The following is a 6944-nucleotide window of genomic DNA, read 5'->3' on the forward strand; positions in this document are numbered from 1 at the left end:
GTTGAGAAATGCAGCCAAGACCCTGTCGGTTTTGCCCCTTGGCACGACAGGGGCCACGACGAGACACAGTTCACCACCACCACCAGCAGCGTGAGAGAAGAGTAACTGAATAATGCAACGAACAATAAAGCAAGTTTGAGTGCGTAGAAAGCGCTATATACATTATTGAGTTTAAACGTGGCTGAATACTATGAATGTGATGTGCGGAGTGTCCCCAGGGCGGCTGCGGCTACAGGATTAGTTTATTACCTCCGTGTATGAGCGGCAAATGAATAATGTAATGTAAAATGGTTTTGAGCATATGCGATGACGGATGCGTAATCTCAAGCGGTTTAAGTTGCTTTCCTCTCGTTTGCGCTCGACACTGATGCGATTACCACGAAAGCGTCTAAAATCTACATGTTCTAAACTGGCTATTGTTTAGAATCTAGCTGGTGGTGAGGAAGTTATGGCTGCGGCGGCGACTGCACGGTCCAGAGAAGAGAGATTTGTATAACTCAAAATGACAATACCGTATTTTCCGGAGTATAAATCGCATCTTTTGGGGAAATGTATCAATGTAATTTAAACTAATAAGAGATTAGAGAACATGGTGAATAGGTGTACGTATGCTAACGCTAACACCTTCAGCTACATGATGCACAGACAGAACTGTGGTAAGTGTCTGGTATGTTCACGTAACATATGAACAGTTATTCAGATAACTATAGCATAAAGAACATGCTAACAAGTTTAGCAAAGCATCAGTTTTACCCCAAATCACTAAATCCATTGAATTCTTCTTCCTCTGTGTCACTTCTAAACAACTCCACAAACTCCAGAGGAAGAGGAAGTGCAGATTCTTCTTCTGCGTCGCTTAGAGCCTAGAGCGCCCTCTTGTGGTTGTCAGTGTGAAAATAACTAATAATATCATACTCCAGAGCGACTTATGTAAGTCGCCCCGGCCAAACTATGATTTATAAGCTGGTGTTTGTGTCTGTGCTGGACTAAAGACATTTATGAGATCCTTCCAGACTTCAGCGATGCGTTCTTACCAGAGAAACGCAAACTGATGTTTTTTGAAAAAGCCAAGAAGGAAATAAATAAATTGCACGATATTCAAGGTCCAGCTAATGCGTGATATACATTTAATCGCAGTAGTATCTGGTGTTGTAGCGTTGGGAGGAGGTAATCTTCACCGGGGTCACAGAGATGATGTGTTTGACCAGCGTCTGAAAAATGGATCCTAAAATTACGTATGCCCCATGGTGCATCAAAGCCCTCCACAAATCTGTTCTGTTGTGATTATAAAATAAATTGAATGGAAAAAATGTAAATAATTCTACAGTTAAATTTTCCTTTTCACAGTCAAAATGAAGGTGTTTAGTGCTGGTTTATGGATAATATCTTTGTATCACTTAATAACAAAAACTAGCACAAAGTTCAAGACCGTTTGATTCTCCAAAAATGCCATTACATTTAAACACACAAGCACTGGAAGCTTGTTGTGAGTTTATACATTTCATTTAATTTATTCAATTTATTTAATTTATTCAATTTATTCAATTTATTTAATTTAATGTATTCAATTAATCTAATGTGTTTAATTTATTTAATTCATTAACCTGTGTTCAAACAGGTAAAACTCATTGAGATCAAACCTTGTTTTTTCAAGAATGACCTGGGGAGTGTTTAAGACTGAGAAATAGAATTCTTTGGTCAACATGGAGACGATGCACGGCATTTCCTTTCTGATTGTTCCAAGATTTCCTATGAGCTCCATTTCTTTGTCGTATGCCACTCTTCCATTGACTCGGGTCAGGGTGTGCATCAGCTCCAGGTCTTTGTGGTTCTTGATCGTCTCACACAGAGCCTGAATGAACCAGGAGCCAGTCAAGGGGTTCCTTATCGAAACATATCTTGGAGGCGTGGCGTAGAAGTAGAGGAAGTCTGCCTCCAGGGGGAGCTTTTGTGTTGAGGTGGGCACCACAGAAACATCATCATACACTTCACCCTTAACTCCAACATCACGGTCTAGGCCACGACGTGCCTCTATGAAGAAGAGCTTGGGTTTTCCAAAGAGGGACTTTGCTTCAGATCCTCAGGCTTGTCTGTCCCGTAAATCTGATCTTTGTCTCCATGGCTCAGAATCACACAAACAAAGGAAGCGTTTTCACTGTGGTCCACCTTTGACACTTCCTCAAGCGCTTCGACCATCTTTCCCTTGAGGTCCTTCTTCACCTTGACGCCGAACCCCAGACTCACAAATGTTTCCTTCACAGAGGCCACATCTTTATCTGTGCCTGTACGCGTTGCCATACCTGCTTTCGGCAAGAACGTCTCATTGTTGATGATCAGGCAGCGTCCCATGTGGGGGAACTCTGACCGACTTTCGCTCTTGTTGGCGTGCTCGTTTATGAAAGAAGGGCCAAGAATCAAAAATAGTTAATGTTTAATTCCTGCCATGTACAAGACTAATACAGATAACCAGAGCGCTTACCTAAAATGTCCCTATCAAATATGAGGCGACTTACACAGGCGTAGTCCGGACGCGCCTGTCCCTGTGCGCTTAAACAATTTACACATTTTCATATGGGGCGTGATATGAAGGTTGACGCCTTCTCTCAGTATTCTTCCATTCGCTGTTCCATCGCACAGAGATGTCCTTGGGTCTGCAGCTTTCTCCTTATCTAGGAATGTGGTCTGTGTGAGGCCAGTTTCAGCACAAATCTAGAGTTAATATAGTTAGTATTCCCCTATTATATCAAAGTACAGTTTTAATACAACTTAGTAAAGTTAATATTTGGCATTCCCTTCACTCTGGACGCTCGGAACGTGACTGGGCTCATCTGAACCAGGATCGCAGCGTACATTCTGACTGGCCGACGTTAAAGATCCATGTCTATGAATAAGGACTTTTATCTTCCTGGAAGAAAGAAAAAAAGAAAGGCTAAACAAATATTTAACCAGCAGAAAATGTGCACAAATTAAGAGTCACATTTGAATCACAAAAATCTAAGGTATAAATGGTCGGTTTATTTATTTTTTTGCCCATCGCCACCAGTCTAAAACACGCCGCTGCCATGTGCGGGTTGAGTTCAAATGACATCCTCATGTAGTATATTCAAAACTAAGTAAAAAATCAGCTCGAACAAAAGAGGCCATTTCACAGTTTAACCAGAACCTTTCGTTTTTTCATGTAGCACAAAGGTCAAGGGCTTTCATCGTCTTCTTGGTGATTTTTTTTAAACTGATATTTGATGTATCTTTGTATTACTGATGCCTGTATTTCTTCTGCTGGACAATTGTGTGTCTGTAACACAAATAATTTCCTTTTGGTGATGAAAAAAAGTAATTCTGATTCTGAAAAAAAAAAAAAAAAAAGTGACCTGGGGCAAAGTGCAAAAGTATCAGTACAAAAATCATTAAAAAAAAAGTTTTTGCAAATTGGTGGAAAAAATATTAGTAGATTTGCTGTCAACCTACAATGGCACTTTAACACACCAAGTACCACCACAAGATCCAAACCAGGTCTCAAACAGGACTATTCTAGACCCAAACGAGGGCTAAAGCAAATTTCCAAAAATACCTCACAATTGTATTTCTAGTATTAAAAAAATGAAAAAAAACTCTGAGGACAAAAATGTGGCTTGAACTGACTAAATTCAGCAAAAAACTGAAACTTCAGAGGAATCCGTGCACCACCGGAAGGAGCTGAAAGCCGTGAACGTCGCGTAACCAATTAAGTGCTCCAACATGCGCCGTCTGGTCCTGTTGTGAAGTGACTTTGGTCCTAATTCGGTTTAATTCTGGTCCAATTCTGACGTGTTTGCGAGTGTGAATCTCCTCAGCTGCTCTCGCTCTGTTGTTACCGGTGGTCCTCCTCTCATTTGGCCTCCCCCTCCTCCGTCACCTTGAGTCCAGTTCTCTGGGGAGGCAGGTTGTGGCAAGGCTCCGGTAATGAATGGAACCGCGGGGGTCAGTGGATCTCGCCGGCAATAATGAGCCGTGCGGTCAGGGAAGGAGGGTGAAGGAGAACGAGGCGGAATGCGAGGAAACAACACGACCGTGCAGTTTCCGCGGCTCATACTGCAGAGCTCGTTTCCACGCGCTCGGAACAGGTTTTCATCTTTTTCTCATTGTTACTTCAGTGGGACAAAACCCGCGGTAAATATTTGTCATCGTTCTGAGCCTGTCAAGTTTGATGACAATTACAGGACGTTGTGCCGCGTTGTGCATCGGTCATCGACAAACGTCCATCTAAAATGCAGGGATAAATTCAATATTAACTTAACATTTTTAAGTTGTCAATTGATTACAATTTTGTACAACAAACAAGCTTTGGCCCTCGTGCTGCTTGTGTCCAACCGTAAAATTATAAACTTACAACATTGTCAAACGATTTTCAGCAGTTAAATGTAATTATGCTGTCTTCTACACTTTATATACTGCGAAACTCCGAAACTGTTGTGAAAAGTGCTGATACACTGAATAATTAGGATGCTTGGACTGCGTCGTGAGGAACAAATGCTTTAAATTTGATGTTTTTCTCTTCTCTTTCCCTCCCACTGACATTTGAATCCCGCATGCACAGTACACGTTACGTTTCTCTCAGAGCTCCTCGTTCCACATTCAAAAACATATTAACGAGGGCAAGAGACGACTTCGATCATTTTCAAATACTCAGCGACACGAGCTGTGGCGTTCGTGCTTCAGACCGACTCCTCTGAACCTTTTCACGACACCGCAATCATTTCATCACAGCCGCACGAGGCAGAACCGCGTCCAAATGCAAAATCCCTCCATCTGCCGCCGCGTCACACCTTCTGAAATCTGAAGGAACTGCAAACAGATAAAAAGGATCTGACAGAAACGTAACCGCTTTTTCACGCCGTTCTTTCTACGCCCGAAAGGCCTCTTTGCGCTCGATCGTTTTACATTAGCCGCGGCGGTGACGGAGGCATGCAAAGCGTCCAGTGGAGGCTTCACTCTGTCGCTCCACAGCTCCTCACCGATGAAATATGCAATGCAGATGTCCACGCCGTATTCCACAGCAGGGATATTCGACGTTGTTTTCCCGAGGGCCGGATTTGTCAGAGGGCCAAGGCGTCTGGGCCGGAGGGGCATAAGAGGAAACGTTTGAAATCTAAACCGCTCTGCTATGGATTCATCACGTGCTCGAGTTACTTCAGCCTCAGCGAAGACGAGATGTTTAAGTATTTGATTATACGTACATTGATCGCAGTAGCGTCTGTATTTAAAGGTGACGTTGTGTTTCCGGTGAAGGGTTTGTACCTCAGAGGAGTTAGCTTTTCCTAGCTTACTGTGGACGAAGCAAGGAAAAGCAAACTCCACAGTATTGCACTAAACTTGATCGATCTCCATGATTAATCAGAGGGGATCTAAACAGAACATATATTGACTTGATCTTATTTCCAGTGATGGGCATTTGTATGTTTAGCAAAAATGAGTTAGCGCATGTTAGCATCAGCTGTCCCCCGTTTATGGCCCCATGGCTCTCACGTCCAGTGCATCGTGAATCGAACATTATTCAAACTAAACTCGTTACATAAAGAGGCATTCGAGGCCCAGATGGATGAAAGAAAAGCAGAAAAAGCTGATGATAAAGCGGAAGTACTTTCATGTTTGCATCTGACGTTTCACAGCGACACTAACGACTAAAAAGTGTAATTCAGGTGCAATTTAGATTTGATTTGTCAAGAAAACAAGTTATGTTTGGGTTGCTGATCTGGAGTCATGTGACCTGGGAAACTCAGAAAAACAAGCCTAAACACGACACAATATCGACACACTGATGGTTCCTCTTCGCAAATTAAACGTATTCAAGCGATTATTCCGTTTTATATTACAGTCAGTGAAGTTATGAGCGAGACAACTTTGCAAAAACGTCGTAAGTCATTCAAGTATACGCAGTTTGCCGACAAGAAAAAACATCATCCCCTCATTTAATCACCCCGCCGCAACCACGAGACTTTTTACGTGTTTTTCCAATGAATCGGCAAAGACAGTCAAGGTAAAGTTATGCGGATGTAGGTAATTGTCGCTCGGGTGATTACGCACGCTTCCAAGATCACATGAGCGCGCCGTCGTAACCCCGCGACGCAAACTCGAAGACATTGTGCGTTTTTCGACAAGTTCTCGATGCGGAAATTGACGTTTGTCTGATCACACTCTATTGACATTTCCATCGCTCAATTTGGCGTGAACGACGCGGCCCACCACTCCCCTTTATCGCGGTGCGCCTCGATTTGACAAACGCTGTTGAAAAATAGCTGGAAAAGTTTTGGGACGATCGCTAAACCGCCCACAGCGATTATCTTCTAAATGTCATGTTGCTGTGAATGACACGGCGCTCACGTCTTCTCTCCGATGGCGTCGATAACGTGCCGTACAAAATCCTCCGCCCCGAGCGCATTTGCATTCTATTAATCCGCCGCACGTATTGTACCCTCGCTGCCGTTCTGACAATTTTCCCTCCGACTTGGCGACGGCGTACAGACGGCATGGCGCTCGCGGACGGGAGATGGTAATCTTGCCACTCGTAGTTGTTCGCTCGCACGCGCTGCTGACGTTTGATTTCATAGCTCACTAGCGGCCCGCGGCTGTAGAGGAACGTCTTTTTTCTTTAACACTTGGACAAAACCGATGAAGAGCATTGTAGAGCTAAAGGACGACGGGGGAGAAAAGGCAACGTGATGCTCCGCTCACGTCGTACACTGGAGATTAGCACGAGCATGTTGTCTGCAGAGGGCGATTTGAAGGTTCTAGTTCGACCGTTTTCCTTCAGTTCAGTTGGCAGAGATCTAAAACCACTAAAGCCAAGGGTCATTGGAGGAGTTCGAGCTCTTCCGAGGGCGAGACACTTGACCTCAAAGCCAATGCGTTCAATTGAAAAGGTATCGGTTTGAGAAAATGTTTTGTTTTTCTTTTAAATGTTGACACCT

General features: G+C 43.5%; 1 pseudogene; it reads right to left on the reverse strand.

Annotated features, from left to right (window-relative positions):
- Positions 1-1591: 1591 nt before the first annotated feature.
- Positions 1592-2349, reverse strand: LOC140364929 (caspase-3 pseudogene; annotated as a pseudogene).
- Between the last annotated feature and the right edge of the window lie 4595 nt (positions 2350-6944).

Source organism: Eucyclogobius newberryi, unplaced genomic scaffold (genome assembly GCF_026437365.1).
Source record: "Eucyclogobius newberryi isolate DKJ021-1_F unplaced genomic scaffold, fEucNew1.0.hap1 SCAF_18, whole genome shotgun sequence".
Taxonomy (NCBI): Eukaryota; Metazoa; Chordata; class Actinopteri; order Gobiiformes; family Gobiidae; genus Eucyclogobius; species Eucyclogobius newberryi.